Genomic DNA, 24789 nt, shown 5'->3' with positions numbered 1-24789 from the left:
CACCTCACTAGGAGATTTTAGACAATCATCTACAGATAACTTTGTTCCCATAGAAATAGGAACACATAGTGGTCTACAATCTGCCATGCTGAACCTGTCCAAAATAGACTTCACATATTTACTCTAACTCAACCAAATTTTTCTATTAGACCTATCTCTACTAATTTCCATACCCAAGATGTACCTAGCTGCCCCAAGATCTTTCATCTCAAACTGTGTTGACAACTGAGATTTAAAATTAGAAATCATACTCTTACCCTTCCCAAATAGCAACATATCATCAACATATAATGCAACAATAAGAAGGTGATCATTTTTAACTCTGAAATAAACACAATGATCTAATTTTGATCTTAAAAATCCAATTGACAACTCAAAGGTACAAGGTCCCAAGTTTTGTTTTTCTCTAATGAAGCGATCTCATCATCCATAGCCTCAATCAAAGAACTTGCATCTTCCATGCCCAAAGCCTCTTTCACAAATCTAGGCTCATCAGTGTTAGTAATCAAAGAAAAAGCACAACTAGAATCTAACATAGAATAACCAAACCTTTCTGGTTGCTTTCTTTCTCTCATGGATCTCCTCAAGGGCTGTGGTTGAGGTTGTTCTTCCTCTTCTTCTGAACTATCAGAGCTACTAGAGCTCTCCTCGTCATTAGACCCAACATGGTCTCTCTGTTTAGTCTTCTCAAGGGTAGGAGGCAACTGAACAACATCTTCTTCCTTTTCTTTTTCATCTAGTTGTAGCACAATAGGAGAAGATGTTAGCTCTCTAAAAACAACATTTCTACTATACAACACCTTACTAGTTGCAAGATCCCAAAGCTTGTATCCTTTCACACCAGCACTGTATTTGATGAAAATACATTTAACAGCTTTGTTTTCCAACTTAGATATTTTCTCCTTTAGAACATGTGCATAAGCTTCACAACCAAAAACATGAAGATGTCTAATTGAAGGCTTCTTAGCAGACCATACCTCTATGGGTGTCTTACCAAAAAGGGTTGATGTAGGAGATCTGTTGACTAGATAGCAAGTAGTGGCCATAGCTTCGGCCCAGAACCTTTGTTCTAAACCAGCTCCACTAAGCATACTCCTAGCCTTCTCCATCAATTTCCTATTCATTCTCTCTGCAACTCCATTTTTCTATGGGGTATAAGGAGTTGTCTTATGCCTCTCGATACCTTGTTCTTTATAGAATTGTTCAAACTCTATTGAGTAAAACTCACCACCATTGTCAGTTCTCACATACTTAATATTCTTACTAGTCTGATTCTCTACAAGGGCTTTAAATTCCTTGAATTAGCTAAAGACTTATGTCTTACTATTAAGAAAATAAATCCATGTCCTTCTACTGTAATCATCTATGAAAGATACAAAAAATATAGACTTGGAGATTGAATGAACTTTTACAGGACCAAATACATCAGAATGAATAAGATACAAAACATCAGAAGATTTGTGAGAACTAGAGTAAAACTTAACAGGATTTTTTTTACCATAGACACAGTGTTCATAGAAGTCAAACTTGAGATTGCAATCATTTAACCCGTCAACAAGATTTTTATTTTTTAGGGTTCTGAGACCCTTTTCACCAATGTGACCAAATCTCAAATGCCACAACATTGTCTTTTCTATAGGAAGCTTACCTTCCAAAGTGTTTTCATTGCCATTAGAACCAATAACCATAGAATTCTTCACTGCTCGTTCAGATGGTGAGGATGAAGAACTATTACATAGAGGAATACATGCATCTATGTAAAATAAGGTACCTCTCCTAGTACCCCTTGCAAGCACTATCAATCCTCTTATCATCTTTCATCCTTCTTTCGAAAAAACAACTTGCACACCTACATTATTTAGCATACTTAAAGATAATAGGTTTCATGCCAAACCTAAAATGTGCATAACTCCACTGATTCCCTTTACTCATCCATCAAGAAATTTGATAGTGATCCTTCCATGTCCAACTATCTTTAGGTGAGAATCATCACCCAAGTACACCTTTCCACCATCAAACTCTTCATATTTTGAGAACTAGTTTCAATGAGAGGTCATGTGAAAAGATACAGTTGAGTCCACCAACCACACATAATCAGATGCATGGGCTTCCAAAGCTATTATGAATGCATCACCATCTTCTTGAGATCTTTCTAAAGCTGAATCTGAACCTTCCTTCTTCTTCTTCGGCTCTTTCCAATCTTTACGAAAGTGCCTATGTTTATCATAGTTCCAACATTTTTCCTTGGACTTATTGGAAGTCTTTGACTTCCCATGAGATTTGGATCTACCTTTATTGTCAGACTTATTGTCATTTTTCTTCCCTCTTTTTGTGGATCTCCCACAAATAGCAAGGGCTTCTTTTTCTAAAATGGAAGCCTTTCTCCACATCTCCTCTGATAGTAGGAAAGACACCACATCATCCATTTTGAAAGTGACTAATGTGCTTTTGAGAGCCATCACAAGATGGTCCCATGAATCCAGTAAAGAACACAAAAGTGTGTAGCAACGATCCTCCTCCTCTAACTTGACACCAGATGATGTCAATTGTGCAGCTAGTAGATTAAATACATTTAAATGATTTGTTAAGGATCCACCTTCCTCCATTTGCAAAGAGTACAACTTCTTCCTTAGGAACAACTTGTTGACCAAATATTTGACCTGATACATGGCCCCAAGTCTTTCCCACAAACTATATATCATTTTCTCAATTAGAACATTCAGAAGGACTGTGTCTATTAAATAGAGTCTTATGAGACCCTTCGCTTTATGATCTTTGATATCCTAATCTTCTTGAGCTATAGTTGCTGGTCTTGTAGCATTTGAAGTCACTTCCCATAGGTCATGATCTTCCAACATGGCTTCCATCTTGAGTTTCCACAACTCAAAATTAGTGCCATTAAATTTCTCCACCTCCATTCTTCCATATGATGAACTTGCCATCTCAATCTGCAAATAATATTTAGGATGATCTACACAAGACTCCCACTCAACTTGAGATTAGCTCAAAAAACCCTACCCAACAACTAGGATCAAAAGTTGATCAGGCTCTGATACCACTTGTAAGGAAACTCAGGTGCAGAAACAACTTCCTACACTAATCTCTTAGGAGAAGTATGGTGCAAATTCGATTAAAATCTTTTACACTTACAGATTCAATATCATGTAAACAACAATATTTCAGCAAACCAAGCATAAAGAAAATAGATAGAGAAAGAAACACATAACACAAAGATTTTTCGGTGGGGAAAAACCTTTCGGTAAAACAACCCCACTCCTCCAGAACCCGTACAATGTATTATCTTCAACACAAGGTTACAATACACTTGCAATGCAAGTTCAATAGCGACAATAAAAGACTCTAATAGCAACTCATAGTACCAACAATACACTTTTTTTGCATCACATTTCTTCACAACCTAAAAAATGCTTATAACATGCACTTCACTTTTAAGGTTGCTCCCAAAGGTAACCGTATTAAGGTTTTACCATTCTCTGAGAAAATAGGAACCTCCACTATTGGGTTAGAGTGTACAGTACTCAAATTTATTAGTTGCCACAGGTCTTCAACTATCATTGAATATTCCTAACATAACTCTTACATGTCATAGGAATCTGTCATAACTATTTTAGTAATGATCTCCTTATACATAATTCAAGATGCTGACACATCAACATTATTTGCAAGAAATACATTTTACAAAAAAAATAATAAGAATAGGAATTATCCAAGGTTGACACACCTTATTCCTAACAGCTATCCCTCCTCTACTAGAAGAGGAAATAGAAAAAAGACTAAAGATATTTGGAAACTATGAGATCTAATAAAATTAAAGATTACCATGGACTTGAAAACTACATCAACTATTAAGAAGAAAGATAAGATAGTGAAGAAACTAAAAGCCAAATTTGGAAAAGGTCTCAAGGAAGAGGAAGAAGAAGTGGATGAAGAGGAAGAAGAAACACAAACTCAAGCACCTCTTGCATTAACCCAAGGCATGGGAGAAGACAAGGAAGAGGAGGAAACTAAAGGTGCCAAGGGAGAAGAAGTTGAGGAAACACCTACTCCTATTGAGCCAAAGAAGATGAAGGCTAAGCTACAACTAGTGGCAAGGGCAAAGAAGATTGTAAACTTAGCCCAGCCAAGCCCACTGCTCCTACCACTAGAGAGAACACACATGCAACTATCCAAAAGGCCAAGGGAAAGACCAAGAAAATAGAGCAAGGTGGCCAAGAGAAGAAAAGAAAAAGAAGAAAGCATCTGGCATAGCTAGATTTTGATGAAGAAAGGACTAAATTAGATGAAAATAACTAGTTTAAAGTGGTAAGTCACAATGCTCTATCTAATCTTGAAAACTTATGTGAAAATATCAAAAGCAATAAAAATTTATCTAGTTTGAAGCATATTGATTTTGATAAATTGGGAAAAGAAGAGAAAAACCAAGTGGAAGAGGCAATATATGCCATGATGTCAAAGTTTAAGAACACTCCACTAGAATTTTCCAACTCAATACCAAAAGGTTTATATGATATTGTTGAGAAAAAATGGCATTATTGTCTAAACTTGGAAAAATAGCTTAGGGAAACAACATTAGGTCAAGTGATGCTAGAGTAGGCAAATGGAAAGATTGCTAAGGCTATCAAGAGATATGTAGTTAGGTTCACATCTAAATATAGAGCCTTCAACATTTTTCAATATAACATTGAAGATGTGGTCAAGAAATCAACTCAAAAATGGAAACTTATCTATTGGTTGATCACTCTAAAGCAAGGAGAAGATAACCCTTTAGAGGGTAAACATGATGGTAAGGATGATGAAAAAAATAATGAAAAGCAAGATGACAAGGAAGACAATACATTTGGGGAAGAAATAGAAAAGAAAAATGATGACAAGGCAATAGCTAAGCAGCAACAACATGAACAGAGTGTGCAGGACACGCAAGTGTTGAGTGTTAGTCCTCCCCATGACACAACCAAGATCACTAAAACCATAATTGTTAAGGATTTGTTTGATGCTTTAGCTCAAAACATCAATCCACTTACTATAGAAGACTTGAAGAATATTTTAGACCAATTTACAGTCCAAGTTAAACACTATGAAAATCTAGTTTTGGTTAGTGTAGAAGAATTGAAAAAGGTAGTAATTGAGGTCACAAGGGAAAAGGTGAATCCACAAGAACCACCTTCTATCATCCCTTCAGTTACTAATGTAGAACCTTCATTTCAAACAATAGTAAATGTATCTACTAAGGTTGATACAAGTGTTAAAGTTGATACTATTGATAAGAAGGCAGAAGAAAAAGATACAACTACAGGTCAACAACAGAAAATGGGATAGATAGATTCATTTGTACCTATAGCACATGAACAAGGTGCTATTGAAGTCATAGTAAAATACTATGATAAGCTTACTAAGAAAACACTAAAGTGTTGGAATATTCAAATATGGAAAGAGTACTTATGAGAAGGGGGGGTGAATCATAAGTATCACACTTTAGCCAATAAAACTTTTAACTGGAAATAAATTGCACGCATGAAAATACATCAAAAAAATATGAAACTAAACACATGCATCAAAAACTCATAACACTGGAATTTGGTAACACAGAAACCCTCCAAGAATAAGAAGGTAAAACTGGGGTGGGGATGGTACCCACAAAAATTACTGCAGCAATATTGTTCAACCACTTCTGATGGTCTGCCATGTTAAAGGCCTACCCTGTTAAAGGCTCTACATTGTATCAATAGTGACCTGGTTAAAGGCTTTACAAACACTTAACATGAAGTGTCACCCTGCTAAAGGATTTTAATCACCTAATTAAAGGATCTACAAAATAGCTATTAAGCTAACCTATCACCATAGGATTTTCATTCTAATAAAATTGCTAGAAAGTATTAGGTATAATGAACCTGATAGATTACAATTCTTGATTGCTGAATGTAGGCACCTTTTCTGCTTTCTCTGATCTTGATCCTTTTGTGATCTAATAACCCTCGCTTCTAAAAGTAGATTTCCTTGTGCACCCTTGTATTTCCACTCATATATCTTTACGATGAAATTTCATCTTCCTTATAAAGACTTCAAAGACTTAGGGTTAGATATGGATCTACAATCCATATTGAATCTCAATTTCCCACTCAATACTTGTCTTTTACTGATTGGTTGCATGCCTTTATCATTTTTCTTATTGGCTGCATGTAGATTGCATAAGAAAGATAAAAGATTCGATCTCATCATTTAATCCTTCAAGATTTTCCTTATGTCGACTGCAAAAATTGTTTGCATCATAGTTTGTGCAATTACAAACTCTTATGCTGATATTCTGAGTTACTCGACTCCTGAAGCATTGCTGATGCTCAACACATGTTGTTTCCTAGATAGCTTGGCACCTAAACAAAACTGTATCACTCGGCACCCACTATTACTCAGCACTTTCTAACACTTGGCACTTTTTAACACTCGACACTTGTTAACACTTGGCACTTGTTACACTCGGCACTTGTTAACACTCGGCACTTGTTAACACTCAGCACCTATTAACACTCGACACTTGTTAACACTCAACACCTGCTATTACTCGGCACTTGATACAGCTTGGCACTTCATATTACTCAGCACCTACTCTTTGTTTGGCATTGTTTAGTGGAAAAAAAAATGGTTAAGTGTATTGACACTCAGTTGTAAAATTTATTCTTTAAGCTAACAATCTCCCCCTTTGACATGAGTGGAAAAAACACTTAACTAAGATCCTTATGACTCCTTATTAGTTGATCCTATATGTACACTCAGTGAGTTCTGTCCTGTTTCTGCATTTTGACTGATCAAAATTTGCTATCTCAAAATTTCCTCCCAAAATTTTCTATCTCCCCCTTTTATCATACTTATCATTTCATTCATGTACTTAACTCCCCCATACTTAATCTCTTCTTATCACTCCCCCATACTTATTCTCTCCATTTTTGACACTTATGTCAAGGGTCTTACAAAAAAATGCCATACTTGGCCAAAAATGTACTATTTACTTCAAGGAGTACCTTCAGAGCTGCATCCCAATTTTCTAGTGCAACATCCAATGTCTTATGCTGGGTGGAAATCTCTACTACTAGGTGTACAAGTCCATCAGATGAAGAAAGATTGGGGTCTTTCTTGAGGACTATCTCTACATTTATCTGCTCCTTGTGAAGTAGTTCCAAATGAGGAGTTATTGATGATTGAATTTGCATCAATTTAGCTTTTATGGTTGCCTCCTCGACTGCTAAGACAACTAACTCTCTTTGTGTGTGAAGCGATTGGCCAAAATGCTTCTCACTCTGACCTAGATTTGTGGGGAGTTGCATGCTAGAAATCTTCAGATAGTTTTCCAAGCTCAGTATTTTTTGGCTAGTGTCCTGTGTGAATGTGGAAAAATCACACAACTTGTTGTACAGGGAAAAGATGTTTCCTAGTATAGTTTTAACCATTTTAATTTTCTTTGCCAGTTCTTCTTGTGATAGTGCTATATCACTGGATATTTTACTATTTACCTTTCCTTAGAACTTCCTTTCTAACCATTCAAGCAATCTGGCATTTGTTTCCTGGTCTTCACTAGTCACCTGGTCAACTATATCAGATAGTTGCTCTATAATTGGTCTTGACTCATCTAGAGACTGTAAGCAGAAAGCTTCTATGAAGATGTCTTTGATTTCATTCAAGGTAAGCATATGCTTGTGTTCTTTTCTTAGTGATTCTTGTCTCCTTGTTCTGTCCAATGCACTTTGAATTTCATTGATCTTTTCTTCAGTAAGAGTTCTAGATTCATAATATGGAATCTTTATTTCTTCATCAAGCTTAGGAACTCCATAGTGAAGTTTCCTGATTTCCTTTGATGAGCTTGAGCCTAGTGTCCTGATTTGCAGTTGTAACCCATCTATGCTCGGCTGCTGAAGAGTCTGTGTTGGAGTACCAGATTTTGGTAATGCAACCAGTGTTTGTATTGCAGTCTCCTCCTTCTTCTTTGTCTCATATTTTTCTTCATCTTGAGTATCCCTTTTATGATCGCTAGGTGGGGTTGAACTTGTTGGTTGTTCAGATGTTTCTTTTATTTCGCCTGTTGCTGTACTCGACATTTGAAGTGTATAAGTGACTACACTTGGTGGAGGTGGTGGTGGAAGAAATAGAATACCAGAATTTTGTATGGTCAAAGGTGGCACTTGTGCTTTTACCTTGACTATATTTTTTTTAACTTCTGGATTCTATAATTCATCAACACTAACCAATATAGGATTTGAACTTAATTTTGCTACTAGTGATGATTGGTCAAGGATTTCTAAATCCTCTGCAGTTAATGGATTGATGTTTGGATTTGAAGTGTCTGTAACATCTTTTATTTTTATAATATCTGTAGGTGTGATGATGGCATGAGGAGGTCTAGGAGGAGATACCTATGTGTCTTGCATACTTTGATCTTGTGGCTCAGTTGTATCTTTCTCTTCCTCTTTCTCCTTTGTATGTGCCTTTTCTTCCTTTTCTTCTTTACTCTTCTTCTCCACTTGTTCCTTCTCTTTTTATTTTTTTCCTGACACCTTCTTTTCCCTTGTCTTGGCACTTGCCTCTACCTTATATTCTTCATTATACACATCTTCTATTTTCTTGCAAACTATTTTCCACAATCTTGTGGATTTTGTAACTACCTCTTCAATTTTATTTTGTAATATGCTGAATGCTCTATGCTTGGGAGTGAACCTATTATTATGCCTTCTTACTGCATTTGTTACTTGATCTTTAGTCAAATTGGGAAACAATCTAGCTAACGTTGACTCCCTTATCTCCTTTTCCATTTGTAAACAAAAATGTCATTTATCCTCTACAATTTTATACAATTCTTTTCGCATAGATTCATCTAATTCTAGAGGTGTGTGCTTATATTCAACCATCATAGCATACACATATTCCTCTAATTTATTTTTCTCTTCTTTGGTGAGCTTAGAAAAATTTAGGTTCTTTAAACCTTTCAAATCATCATTCCTAATTTTTTAACATAATTTGTCAATAGCAGTCTGAGGTTTGTGTCTTACCACTTGAAATTGACTATTGTCCTCTGACTTTGTCCTCTCCTCATCTATTTCAGGCTGGGGAATAAATTTTCTTTTCTTAGACTCAGCAGCGGTCTTCTTTGAGTCTTTCTTCTTTCTTTTTGCCTCCTCTTGGGCTTTCTGTGTTGTAGCCCTTGTGGTAGGTCTCTTTGGTGCAGGAGCAGCTACTTTCTTCCCCTTTGATTGAGGAGCAAGAGGAGTTGTGGCTTTTCTTTTAACTGGTGCTTCCTAAGCTTCTTCTTCCTCAGCACTTTCCTCTTTATCTTCTCCTAACCCTTGAGTCAGACCTTGAGGTTTATCTCCCTCTTCTTCAATGTCTTCTCCTTCCTCTTCTGCTATTCCTTCTTCTTCAACGCCAAATTTTCTCTTGATTTGTCTCACCATTTTTTCTTTCTTCTTTACTGCATAAGCAGTCTTCAAATCTATTATCACCCTTGATTTAACAACATCATAGATTCCAAAAGTTTTTGCATTTTTATCAGCTTCTTCTGCAAGTAGGGTTGTTATCACTATAGAAGCTTGATCAATATCAAGTTCATAACCTAGTGGCCTAAGCCATCTTACTCTAGGTATAACTACTTGTATATAGGTATAATCTATATCTACAAGAAAACAAATGTCCTTTTCATATTTCTCAGTCAATGAGACTGGAATCCTCATTCTTTGTTTCATGGACATTTTGAAGTCCTCAAAGTAACTAGTCATTTGGGCATCAAAATTTTCACCCATCTATTCAATGTATCCATTGATTTGTTCAACAATTGTTTTGTCCGAACTCCATCTTACCTTACCCATAGAAGGGAATTCTTTCATCAGATAGAAAAATATGCACATCAAAATTGATCCAAATTTGCAATGAGCTCCCTTGCTCTTCCTTATAGATCCTAGAGTTTTTTATTAATCGGTTGAAACATGAGCTCCGCAAGATCATAAGTGTGATCCTTTTTTATTATCTTGTATGCAACATCAACTGCTATACAAGGTACACTATTTAACTTGCTTGATTGATAGAATTTGTGTGAAATGATTTTCACAGCAAAATCTAGTAGGGGATCTATGACTGTGTCGATAGTCATTCCTCTATTGTTCCATTTAGAACCTATGTTTTTCTCTATTACTTCCCTTTTGTCACTTCATAGGGTCTTTGGCCGATCTAGGGTTGGAATACCAGTAACCCTATGAACAATTTTCTTGGTGAATTTTACTGGCCCTGACTCTAACAAAAAAGCTTCATCATGTATTCTGCTCAAAACTATCCGTACCCATTCAGTTTTGAAAACAATCAAAAATTCAAGGGTTTTGGTTAATCCTTTTTTTTCTATTATTGAGAACTCATCTTTCAGTCTTTTGTTCTCACATAGTTTTTCATATGCATTATAGATTTCTAAATCTCCTATGGCTCCAATTTTGTAGTTATAACATCTGCGAACATCTTGGACCATAACAACTTTATCCAGAATAACTGATAATGCACCTACAGGATCATTCTTGTATGCTACTTCTAGAATGGGCTTAAATTCAGGTTGTTTAACTTCATTTTTGACCAGCTATATCTCATGATTCTCTCTACCCTTAGTGGTTCTTGATCCAGATGCCATTGTTTTCCAAACTAGGGTTTACAATTTAAACAAGTTTATAAATTCTACGTAGCTCGGCACTTAAGTAAAATACCTCAAATCAATGAAACTTGTCCTGAATTGCTGTTGAAATCTTCACAAATGGCTTTTGAGCTGATCTTGATCTTCTCTACTCTTTTTGACTTTGCTTCTCATTTGAATGGTGGGAAAATGATTGAAAATCAAATTTATGTACCCTTCAAAATAGAGTAATTAATTCTTAGTGCGCTACCAACTATCTACTCGGCAACTGAAGGGTTTCAACATGACTCAGCACCCATTGTGTTTCACTTTGCTCAACTCCTATTGATATTTCATAGCTTGGCACCATCTATCAACTTGGCACCTAAAGACAACTTTGACAAATCTTGTAAAGTTCTCAATTTTGACTTAGCATCTTTGCTTATGCTGATTTCTTCTTTGCAGTTCTTCTATGTCTTGGGATTGATTTATGATGTAATTTGGTTTATCAATCCCACAGACTTATTCTTTCTTAATTTGATGAAGTGTGATCACTTGACCTATTAGGTGAAGTGATCTTTTCACTTGATGTGCTATACTCATCTTTCTTCTTCTATGTCTTATTCATTTCTCTTCTAATATGTCCAAAATCTATCTTTTCCTTTCCATTGCTGAACTCAGAACTTGATGCCTTTGACCTTGTTGGGTAATTCCTACTGACATGACCAGTTTTTAAGCAACTGAAACATGTAGTTTGACTCAACCATCTTTTTTAGTTCCCTCTAAAATGTGTTCTTATGTAGTTCTATGGTATATGTCCATATTCTTGACAATAGTGACAACCGTACCTAGTGTTGTAATCCCAAAATTCATGATTTGATGTCTTTGCTGGTTGATTTAATGTCCACATAGGCTTTCATCTACATTCAAAAGCTCTATGTCCATACTTTTTCAAATTATAAAAATGTCCATCAAATCTTGATGTCTTAGTAGTTTTAGTTCTACATTTTGTTGCTTGATGACCTTGCTTCTTGCATCTATGACAATGGTTTATACTTTTAGGTTTATCATGCTGATGGTCATTCTTGCTTCTACATACATTAGATGTATGTCCTTTCTTTCCATAGAAATGACATGTAGGTTTAACATCTTTACCTTTATCAATTCTTTGTTCTACACTCTTTGATGATTCTCCAACTTTAGTGCTGTTGTATCCAAGTCCTGATGTATCATGGGTTGATCTTGGGGATTTCAGTAATAGCTCAAAATATTTGATGGCTTCACTTGACTTGTTGAGATTCTCTGCCACCTCTCTTTCTCTGTTCAATTCATTCTGCATTTGTTCATTTTGCATCTTCAAAGTAGAGATCTCAATATCTTTCACATTGAGTTCATGATGAAGGTTCATCATTTGGGCAAGTGTATCCATCTGCATGTTTGAGATCCTTGTCAATTCAGTACATTTTTCTTCAAGTCTGTTTGCAAGATTTCTTTTGTCATTTTCCATCATGACCTTATCATCAACTACTCTTTTCTTTTGTTCAGTAATTTCACATATCATTATGGCCTGTGATTCATGTTCCATCTTGAGAGATCTTATCTCCTCTGTTTGAGCTTTGTTTTTGCCCATCAGTTCTGCTATTGCTGCATCAAACTCTTTAGTGTCTCCATTGGAAAATATGTTGGTGGTATCAATCTCTTTGTAGTTTATCTCATTTTTGGCTATGGCTAGATCCTTCCTTTTTTTTAATGAATTTCTCAACTTGTTTCTAAATTCCTCCAAGCTATGCAGAGCAAGTTGCAAATCTATCACCCAATTTTCAATGATCTTTCCAAGTTTGAAAGCTTCCATCATTAGATCTTTTCCTCCAAGCTGTTAGGCTTTTCCTTGTGAGAACCTAGATTAGCTCTGATACCAATTGTTGGAATATTCAAATATGGAAAGAGTACTTATGAGAGGGGGGGGGGAGGGGGGGGGGGGGGGGGGGGGGGTGAATCATAAGTATCACATTTTAGCCAATAAAACTTTTAACTACAAATAAATTGCATGCATGTAAATACATTAAACAAATATGAAACTAAACACATTCATCAACAACTCATAACACTAGAATTTGGTAACCTAGAAACCCTCAACGAATAAGAAGGTAAAACTGGGGTGGGGATGGTACCCACAAAAATTACTGCAGCAATTTTGTTTAACCACTTCTAATGCTCTGCCTTGTTAAAGGCCTGCCATATTAAAGGCTTTACACTGTATCAATAGTGACCTGGTTAAAGGCTTTACAAACACTTAACATGAAGTGTCACCCTATTAAAGGATTTTAATCACCTAATTGAAGGATCTACAAAATAGCTATTAAGCTAACCTATCACCATAGGATTTTCATTCTAATACAATTGCTAAAAATTATTAGGTATAATGAACCTGATAGATTACAATCCTTGATTGCTGAATGCAGGCACCTTTTCTGCTTTCTCTGATCTTGATTCTTTTGTGATCTGATAACCCTCGCTTCTAAAAGTATATTTCCTTGTGCACCCTTTTATTTCCACTCATATATCTTTATGATGAAATTTCATCTTCCTTATAAAGACTTCAAAGACTTAGGGTTAGATATGGATCTACGATCCATATTGAATCTCAATTTCCCACTCAATACTTGTCTTTTACTGATTGGTTGCATGCCTTTATCATTTTTCTTATTGGTTGCATGTAGATTGCATAGGAAAGATAAAAGATCTGATCTCATCATTAAAACCTTCAAGATTTTCCTTATGTCAGCTACAAAAATTGTTTGCATCATAGTTTGTGCAATTACAAACTCTTATGTTGATATTCTGAGTTACTCGGCTCCTGAAGCATTGCTGATGCTCAGCACATGTTGTTTCCTAGATGGCTCGGCACCTAAACCAAATTGTATCACTTGGCACCTACTATTACTCAGCACTTGTTAACACTTAGCACTTGTTAGCACTCGACACTTGTTACACATGGCACTTGTTAACACTCAGCACTTGTTAACACTCGACACCTGTTAACACTCAGCACTTGTTAACACTCGACACCTTCTATTACTTGACACTTGATATAGCTCGACACTTTATATTACTTGGCACCTACTCTTTGTTTGGCATTGTTTAGTGGAAAAAAAATGGTTAAGTGTATTGACACTCAGTTGTCAAATTTATTCTTTAAGCTAACATAAAGGTGAAGGAATGAGTGGCCATTCAAGAACTAGTAGCCTTACCAGCATCTGGCACTCCTTCTGCACAAGCTCCTGAGAAGTTGGGCACAAGAGCCATTACATTGAAAATTTCAATACCAAGCCTTAGCTCATCAAAGGTTGATAAGGTAATTCACTATAGAGACATAAGCCTTGATGAAGAAATTGTGATTCCAAAATATGACTATGACACTATGACATTGGAGCAAATAGGCATTTTATAAAAAAAAATCCTTAAAGAGGAAAAAGTATCAAAAAATTCTTAGAGGAGAACACAGGTAGAAGCAAGCACTCCAAGATATAAAGGACATCTTTTTAGATACATTTAGTCTACCAGCTTGTAAGGAAACCAAGCCACTTATAGAACAACAAACTGATATAGTGGAAGAGATCACAAATGAAGACCTTGATACAAATGCAAAACTTTTAGTATGGTCTGAGAAGAAGTTTCAAGGAAAGGTAAATGAGAAAATATCTAATGAGATAGTACTAAAAAAAGCTGTTTTGGCAACAAAGGTTGAGGATGTGAACAAGGTGCTTGAGAATATATTCTCACTATACGCAAAACTATGCAATCCTACACTCTTCACCCAAGAGACCTAAACTCACATTCTAACTCTGTTAAGTCAAATATCTACATCAGGTGCAAGACTACCATCAAATATATCCTAGAGTGAGAAGCATTTTAGAAAATTGCTTAAGAAACATAGTTACTTAGCTATCTTAATAGCATATGAGGCTAATATTAAAGCCAAACTGACAGGTATATAGGCTACCCTTACCACTCGTATTAAGATAATGTAGAAGGAGCTAGGCTATGCTGAGACATTACTAAAGAAAGACCCCAATATTTCTACTTTAGATGGTCTAGTACACCTTGTTGTTGAGCTTACAATCCAAATTAAGTCATTGTATGTTGTATGTGATAACTAGGATGTAGCTTTAAGGATAATAATGGATATCCACAAATAATTTTTGGAAAAACACACGATAGGTGTATAACCCATTTGACATAAGTGTCAAAAAGGGGGAGAAATATAACATGGGGTAGATATATTAGCTAAGATAGAGCATACCAGATGAAAGAGTACTAGATATAGTACACTAAAGTCAAAGAGAGCATAGATTTTGGATACAAAAATAGACATATTAACTCATGGGGAGTTATCAATTTTGAGGTATATAAGTTATTCAAAAATTTTGAAATTTTGAAGTTTTGTATAAGACAAGTCATGGATATGTTATGCTTGAGAAGATTAAGGTTTATTATGTATATTCAAGTGTTTTTGACACTCACGTGAAAGGGGGAGATTATTGATCTCAGATTGATTTTGATAAGTGTGTGTCAACACACTTAAGCCATTTACTCAGTTCATGTCAAACTAGTAATACATGTTGAGAACATGTAAATATTAAACCATGTTGAGTTACAATGAGTGTTGAGTCACTCATGTGCCAAGTCACTCAGGTGTTGAGTAGATAGATCATGTTGAGTGATTTAGGAGCTGAGTAAATGTTGGATGGCAAGTAATGTAGGTGCCAAGTCATAGTATATAGAACAATGCATGCAGAGCATTAGAGACTTCATATGTCGAGTGACATAGTTTTGACATATTTGTTTTTAATGGCACAAACAATTATGTAAACCATTTTTTAGAGAACTTAACATCATATTTTGATATTATGGAGATAAGGAGGAATCTATATTTGGATTCCCTATGCAATTGCATGCAGCCAATTAGAAAAAGGGAAGGTTTAAGTGGCAAAATGGATAAATCTCATCCATAGATTCATACCTATCCCTAAGCCACCTAAGTCTTCTTAAGGAGGATGAAGCTCTAAACTCTTTATGATGGGTGAGTGAATGAATTGGAGGAGCAAAAAAAAAAGTTTTAATGTAGAGCATTCAAGGTAACTTAGAATTAAGAGTGAATTACATAATCAGTTAGAGAAGAACAGAGGATATAGAGAAGGATACAGCATTGAGACATGTAATTAAGAAGGATAAAAAAGGTAAAGTGTTTAGACGTGATTTGTTATCAGGAAAGAAATTGCCAATTTTAGGATCTATGCTAAGATATTTCAATAGGTGATTTTAGTTAAATCTCTTAACAGAGTAGTCCTAACAGGTTGGATGAAATCCTTTAATAGGTGCTTACTTAGTTGTAAGTTGAAGTCCTCTAACAAGGCACACTTCTAATAGGGTGCTAAAATCCTCTAACAAGGTGAGACCTAATAGTCTTTGTAAGCCTTTAATAGGGTAGACCTTTCATAGGGTAGACCATGATACATGGTCAAATCATTGTAACCTTCATTGGATACACTTTATTACTATAGTAGTGAAAATTTGTGGGTTTCATCCTCACCCCAATTTTATCTTCTCATTTGGAGGGTTTCTAGGTAATCATATCTGCGGTTATGTATGTGATTTCTTACATGTTTACATTATCTAGATGCATATGCTTTACATGTTATTCCAGTTTAAATATTGAATGCATATGATGAATGAATGGTGAAAATTTTATGGTCCAAGTTTAAACTACTAATTCACTACCCCTCTCACCCTCAAAAGTTTACTCTTTTCCCTTGTAATTTGGACATTTCTATCCCCCCTATTAGTGTCTCCCCCATCCTCTAGTGCAACATCCTAATATCATTATAGAGGCTAGCTCTTAGATTATTAGAGCCATCCATAGATTGAGTAGCCTATTGATATCCTAGGCTAGGTCAGTATTGCCTCCCCATGTTGATGATATTTTTGTGAGTTCATCATTGGTGAGCTCATCACATGTTTGTGTACCCTATACATGCATAACATGCAAAAATATTTATTTGGGTCCCATAGGTGATCATTCTAAGTATCAGCTTGTATTTGAGGAGGATGATACACCAGACATGCCTACAAAGGCTACACACCTGATGTTAGAGAGGAGGGGCATGAGATCCTTCTATGTTGGTACATTTATATAATTTTTGTTATGACATATGTGATTTAAATTTTATCTTTATAATAATGTAACTTTAACCCATACTGACTTATAGATTTATTTGATCTTCATTCATGTTTAGCTAATGACTAAGTAGGAGCTCATACATGTTGATGATGTCACACTCTCAGCTATTTAATTTTTTCTTTAGACATCTACAATAAATTACGTTCTATTATTTTATTTTATTCAATTTGATATTGAAACATATATGGTTTCTACTCTTTCATTTCTCTTGTGGTTGGTGGGAGGTGGGGGGGCGGGTGTGGGGGAGGGTAGAGTGTGGGGGTTTAGGCATAACCCATTGATAATGGAAAGGTAATTAGGTGCCTTTAAAGTGATTAAATTTAAATGCATTCTTATAAAATGTTTGTGCTAATAAAATTTAATTACATTGCTTATTGTATAGGACACGACTACTAGTGATGAGTTTAGGTAGATTTGGCATCACAGACCCTGTGGCATTTCCATTTGTAGTGAAAGCCCCATCATATGCATAAGTATCATTTATTTTTTATTTTTCTTATTTTCATAAAAAAATTTAGAACTAATTTCTTTAGTATTAACAACTAGGCTTTTGTATCTCATAGGAAACACCTAGTGTACATGAGGCTAGATGTTAGAGTTTTGTATCTTTTCTCATGTAGTAATTATATCCAGATAAGGAATCAACAAAGGTAATTTTTATTTTTAATTATTGATTATATGTTATAAATTTAGTATGCTATTAATTATAATGTTATAAATTATGTCACAGATCCATCTAGCAAACATACTTGAACATATACAGGCCACAACCAACCAGGTTCCAAAAATATTGACATACGAGAAGACTCCTGACTATTGTAGGAGGTCAACAGGAATGGTATTTATGATGAAAGTTTAATACAAAAAAAAAATTCATTAAAGAAAGGATCATTATGCATTTGATTAATTCAATGTTGGACACATAGATTCATATAAATTGAGTAGTCTAACATTGGATTTTCCTTTTTTTGTTTATGTAGGAGGCATTTGATCCACTTAGTTCAACCAAGAGGCTACATTTTGATCATCCACCAAAAAAATAGCATAGTATATTTTTCAAAGGATGCATCATAAGAAATGTTGAGATGACATATGCCACATTTTATAACATTGATATCATACACATTTTTATTGCATGATCAGCCACATTTTGTATATGGATCTATTTATTTTGATATATATTCGCATAATTTTTCTATGGATACATGAACTTTAATATATATATTTGCATAATTTGTCTATGGATACATGAACTTTGATATATATATATAATTCCATCATTTATGTGCACATGGATATACATATTAATTTAGTTTAGTGTTGTTCAATTTATCATGGATAATGTGTATTGTTCATGTTTATTGAATATCATTCATTTTGATCATGTTTGTTATATTTGATTCAAATGCAATAATTTGTATAGAACATTTTAACAACCTTTAGTATCAAATTTTGATGCAATATTTAATTTTATATAATATCATATATATTAACTTTGAAATGATCTTTGTAATCCCTTAACATGTCTATAATAAGCCAAATCCATGCCCAATTTGGCCTAAGGAACCCATCTTTGGTTTGACGAGATGTTTCAGTATGTACTAGTCACAAATGTTATAGGGGATTTTTGGTCAAAATAGGGGTGATAGTATGTGTTACTAGGCTATTTTAGACCTTAACACATGACTATCCTATAGCATTCAATGTTTCACTGATAGCCCCTATGAGCTTTGAGTTACAACCCTAGGAAGATCAACCTCCAAATGCACTTAGAGTACCTTGGAGACTCTTCGGTATGATGTTTTCATGAATGTTGGAGGATATCTATAGCAAGATAAAGGGTTTCACTATGATTCACCCATCCATATAGAGATAGTGGTGCTGAGAGTTTGATGCCAAGATCAATAGTTTCAAACTTTTGTAGTGATGCATCGATGAACTGAGGCACATTGCAAGTTTTGGCATCAAGTGAGATCAATGTGTAAAATCTAAATAGAACCTAATATCTATAAAATTAAATAGGTTATTATATACCTTGAAATTATTTTCTTGTAACATTCAATTTTTCATTGATAGCCCTCATGAGCTCCAAGTTACTACCCTTAGAAGATCAACCTCCAAATGCACTTAAAGCACCTTGGAGACTCTTTAGTACAAGGTGATCATGAACGTTGAAGGCTCTCTTTGGCCATAAATAAAGTGTCACTATGGTTCACCCACAAATACATAGCTAATGATACTCACAATTTGATGCCAAGATCAATAGTTTCAAAGTTATGCAATGATGCACCGATGAATTGAGGTACACTGCAAGTTTTGGCATCGAGCAAGATTGTTATGCAAAATCAAAATAGAATGTGATCTCTTCAAAATGATATAGGTTATTGTAGACTAAAAAATGATAATCCTATAGCATTTAAAATTTTACCAAAATTCCCCATGAACTCTGAGTTATGACCCTTAGAAGATTGACCTCCAAATGTACTTAGAACACATTGGAGAATCTTTGGTATGGGGTGGCCACAAATGTTGGAGGCTCTTTGCAAATGGACAAAGGATGTAAATAGGGCTCCCCCACCCATATAGAGCTAATGGAAATATTGATTCAATGCCAAGATCATTGATTTTTAAGTTACATAGCGGTGCACTAATGAACTGAGAAACACTGCAAGTTTTGGCATCGAGTGAGATCATTGTGTCAAATCCAAATGCAATGTGATATCTCCAAATTGAGATAGGTTATTGTAGACCTCACATTTATTATCTCATAGAATTAAACATTTCACTAATATCCCCCATGAAATCTAAGTTATGACCCTTGGAAGATTGAACTTCAAATACACTTAGAGAACCTTGGAGACTCTTTAGTAATGGGTGGCCACGAACATTGGAGGCTTCTCATAGATGGAAAAAGGTTGTCTCTAAGGTTCACCTGCTCATCCATAGATAATGGAACTAATTATTTGATGCCAAAATCAGTAGTTTTAAAGTAACACGCTGATGGACTAATGAACTGAGGCACACTACAAGTTTTGGCTTCAAGTGAGATTGTTGTGCCAAATTCAAAAAAATTGTGATCTCTCTGAAATGAGATAGATTATTCTATAAATTGACATGACCATCTTGTAGCAATTGACATTTCACTACTATCCCCCATGAGCTCTATGTTATGACCCTCAGATTATAGACCCTCAAATACACTTAGAGCACCTTGGAGACTCGTTGGTGCAAGGTAGCCACACACATTGTAGGATTGTAGTGGCTAGAAAAAGGGTATCACCAGGGTTCACCTGCCCATCCAAAGGTAATGGAATTAAGGTTTTGATGACAATATCAATAGTTTCAAAGTTACACAATGATGCATTGATGAATTTAAGTACACTAAATTTTTTGGCAATGAACGAGATCATTGTGCCAAATCCAAATAGAATTTGATATCTCTGAAATGGGATATTTTATTATAGACCTTGACATGAGATTCTTGTACCATTCAACATTTTACCAATGTCCCCCATGAGCTTTGAGTTATGACCCTCAGAACATTGACCTCCAAATACACTTAGAGCACGTTGAAAACTCTTCGGTAAGCGGTGGCCACAAACATTAGAGGCTCTCCATAGTAGGAACAAGGATGTTGCTAGGATTCACCCACCCATCTAGATCTAATGGTGCTGATGATTTGATGCCAAGATCAGCAGTTTCAAACTTACATAGTGATGCACCAATTAAATGAGGTGCACTGCAAGTTTTGGCATTGAGTGAGATTGTTGTGCTGAATCCAAATAGAATGTGATCTCTCCAAAATGACATAGGTTATTGTAGACCTTGACATGAATATCCTATTGAATTTAAATTTTAATTGATATCCCCACAATATCTGAGTTATGACCCTCAGAAGTTTGACCTCCAAAGTACTTAGATCACCTTGGAGACTTGTTAGAATGGGGTGGCTATGAACATGGTATGCTCTCCAAAGTTGAAACAAGGATACCACTATGATTAGTATTAAGTAAAAAAAATTTAGCTCCCTCTAGTTTTTGGCATTGGACACAGTGTAAGTTTTGTGTTAGTATTAAGTAAAATCATCATTTTTTTAGGTTCATCCACACTAATTACATTAAGTAAAAACATCCTTGTTGCTTACAATAATTCAAGAAGTTTATATTTACAATATCTCAAGTGGTTCATTATTATTACATAAATACATAACTACCAAAAATTATAGTGTCAATAATCGTATTGTCAAAAATTGTAGTGTCAAAAATTGTAGTATAAAAAATATAATAGATTTTTCTTCATTATACTCCTTATTTAGTTTTTATCTTCATGCACAACTACTCTTCATGATATTCCTACATTCTAATATCATAAAAATATCAATAAATAATCATATTAAACATTATAATGATCAGTTCATTGAATCATTATGAACAAAAGAACATAAGAAGTAAATATACCTAGTTGAGTGTTCTTGTAGCATCCTCTCTCTATTTTAGGGTCTCCAATAGAGCTTAATGAACTACATTAGTAATAGTAGAAAGTTATTCTACTTTTGGCCTTCCTTGATGCTTTAACAACTTCACATTTGTTTCTATAACAATATGTAAATATATGAGAACCTTTTTGTGCTTTTGATATTCTTTGAATGTAGGAACTCCATTCCTTCTAAGCATATATGTTTTTAGCCATGTTCTAACAATAATTATTAAACCGATAGGATATGTGAATCCATCATCATCTATAATTTGTTGTGCAAGGTTTTGTTTACCTCTTACACAACATGCTAACCAATAATCTAATTTCTCATCATTCCCCTATGGTGCAACTAATGCAAAGACATGTCCTAGCTAAAGAAGATACAATAGATGGTTATGCTCCACTAGACTTTCCATGTCTTCATTTCTAAAAATGGTTATGAAAGAAAATGAAATAAGATAATATGGAACACATGTGTCCACCCATTCACTCAACTCACAGTGATCGCCATCACAATGAAAACAACTAGGATAAAAGCAAGATAGTCATTGTGTCTAAATGGTCTATGTACTACAATCATAGCTCCAGAATGAATGCATTTTTTAATGAATTTCTAACAATAGTCATACTTTAAAAAAATCTAAATATGAGCCACCCCCCCCCCTATTTGTATCCTACACCAGCAATAAAACATGTGAGCATTCTTGAATTGACTTGTGCAATTATCTAACTATATGATATGTCTATCCATAGAAATGTCATGCTTGTATAAGAAATCAAAATATTTCTTGAAACAATGTTGCACAAACTCATGAGAGTGACATCTATTAGCACTCATGTAAAAATGACACTCTCTAATAATATTTCTATTATCTTCCACACTATTAGGGGCATGTCTATATGTTATGTGGATGAAAATAACAATTTGAATGGAGTTGTAATACTAAGATTGTGTCTCATTTTGGTACTACAATGTGTAGTTCTCTACAAAGTCAACAACTAATATAATAGTGTCAATGAAAAAAGTCTCCTTATACATTGTTGATCAAACCACTAAGACCTGTGACTACGCCTTACATACTTGTAGAAAATATTTGTCATGAAATTTGAAATAAAACTAGCCACACTAATTTCTTTTGCAACCAAATCACATCTAAAGCCCACACATCCACTCTTCAATGTGTATTTCACCATTTCATATACCATTTTTTTAGTACAGTCCTCCCAAGATCTTGTTTGCACCCTTCATGGAAACATGTGTCAAACTTGGATAAGCCACCACATTCTAAACACTTCTCATTTAAGAAAGCATTTCTATAAAAGAAACAACCACCAACTCTAGGATATAAAAATTGATCTAGGAAGTCTCTTGATGATTTTGGAGGCCCACTAGCACCACAATTCCCCAACATTTCATTATTATGCAACATAGAACTAATGGAGCATAATATTTCTTGCTGCATAGAAGACTCCACATGATATTTGCAACAACATGTATTTCAAATCTTAAGTGGCACACAATAAAATGGCTTCAACAATTCAAAAGCCCTTTGTGACATAAGCAATCATGGATGAATCTCTCTAAATTCTTTCAACAACATAGTTTGAACTACATCCAAATAATGTTTAGGATGTTGCATGTGGTCTCTAATGCCAATTCTCAACTTCAACACATCTTTAGTATTGGTGAGACTTTTGATCTAGAGTGCCAAAAATGTGTAATTTTTTACTTCACACCATTAGTTAGCTTCTTATCAAAATATGGAAGTCTCCCAGCAAATGCCCATGTATCATTTTGAAGAGGATCATCAATTCACTCTCAGCTAGTAAGCAATTTTCTCAAAGTAGTATGATTTAGGTTCAAGTGAATACAATTTTTTCTGATATATCTACCCTTTCTCAAATGATGACTTACCAAATATGTAATAACCCTTTGAGTAGTTATTTTATCCTTCTCCCTACTATTTTTTCCAATGCTATTGAGTGCATTGAAAAGATTTTTCACAATAATAGAACTTCTTTTCATTTTCTTATTAACACAAATCCTCAATTTGGAAAGAATAGATCATCTTTTGCATCTTTCAAAAGTACATAAAAAGTTGACATGGCTGCATGTTAGAATCAAGATAGAATAATTGAGAGGGGGGGGGGGGGGGGTGTGAATCAGTTATTCGAGGTCAAAATGTCCTATTCAAACTTTTCACTAAGTGTAGTGAACCAATTTAACCATTCATTCATCCAAGCTTTTACTTATCTAATTAGTAAGTTACTATAAATCAACATACAATTATAATACACAAGAAATCAACACATGACGTAGTGATTTACATGAAAACCTAATTTGGGAAAAAATACCAGTAACATGCTACTCAATTCTCACCCTTCTGAAGTGATGCCCTATGAAAGGTTTACAACACATACTATTAAATGTGACCTTGTTAGAGGATTTAACCACCCTATTAGAAGTGGGCCTGGTAAAAGGACTTTAGAACATTCACATGGAATTTCACCCTATTAAATAATTTACAAATGGCTATTAGGCCTGTTGGATACAACTGTTAATTGTGTATTGCCTTTGATGTTACACAAATATCATATCAGCCATCAAATAAAGTCTATTGAGCTCAAACGGTCATCAAAGCAATTTATAGTGTCTACCAAATGTTCCTAAATAGCACAAAGGAAAGCTAGCTCTTACCAAGCTCATTCAGGCATCAAAGGATTCTATAGCAGAAAGTTAATGTTAACCGAGCTCCCAAGGTTAACAAAAGGAAAGATAATGTCTACCGAGTTGACTCAGTCATCAAAAAAAAAGTTAACTTTTACCAAGCTAACTCGGTAAACAAAGGAAGGTTAGTGTTTATCGAGTTAACTCAGTCTTCGAAGGAAGTTGCAAGGTTTGCAGTGATTATCGAGCTTCACTTGGTTAACACAGGGGAAACTATTCTGGAGCAGTGGTCACCGAGCTGGTTCGGGCAGTGAAGAATTTTATTATTCTAAAGAATTAAGTTTAATTGTTTTGTGCAAAGTTTGTAGTCGACTGATTTATATTTTTTGATTGTTGTAACTTGTAATTGAGCTGACTTGACAATCTGTAAAGTATATATATGAAAGGTCAAGTTGAGAATTCATAAGATGTAAGAGTTTGGATGCATAAGAGTGCAAATTTATGGATATGAAATGAGCGAATATTGAATGTGTGAGCAAATTTTGAAGAAGGATTAGATATGCTTATGGAGCTACAAAGTTATATTCAATCAGTGAGGATCTAGTAAAGTAGAACAAAGATCTGTATTCAGCAAAGATAAGTTGCATATATTTTAGATCACTTCATTGTTTCTTTCTAATCATTGTAATAGTGATTCAAAATCTTTTGTAAATCCTCTAACAATGTGACAATTCAGTTGAACTTTTCTAAAGACCG

Source organism: Cupressus sempervirens, chromosome 9 (genome assembly GCF_028749045.1).
Source record: "Cupressus sempervirens isolate cs-2001-9-10 chromosome 9, ASM2874904v1, whole genome shotgun sequence".
Classification (NCBI taxonomy): domain Eukaryota; kingdom Viridiplantae; phylum Streptophyta; class Pinopsida; order Cupressales; family Cupressaceae; genus Cupressus; species Cupressus sempervirens.
This window is presented reverse-complemented; position numbering follows the sequence as displayed.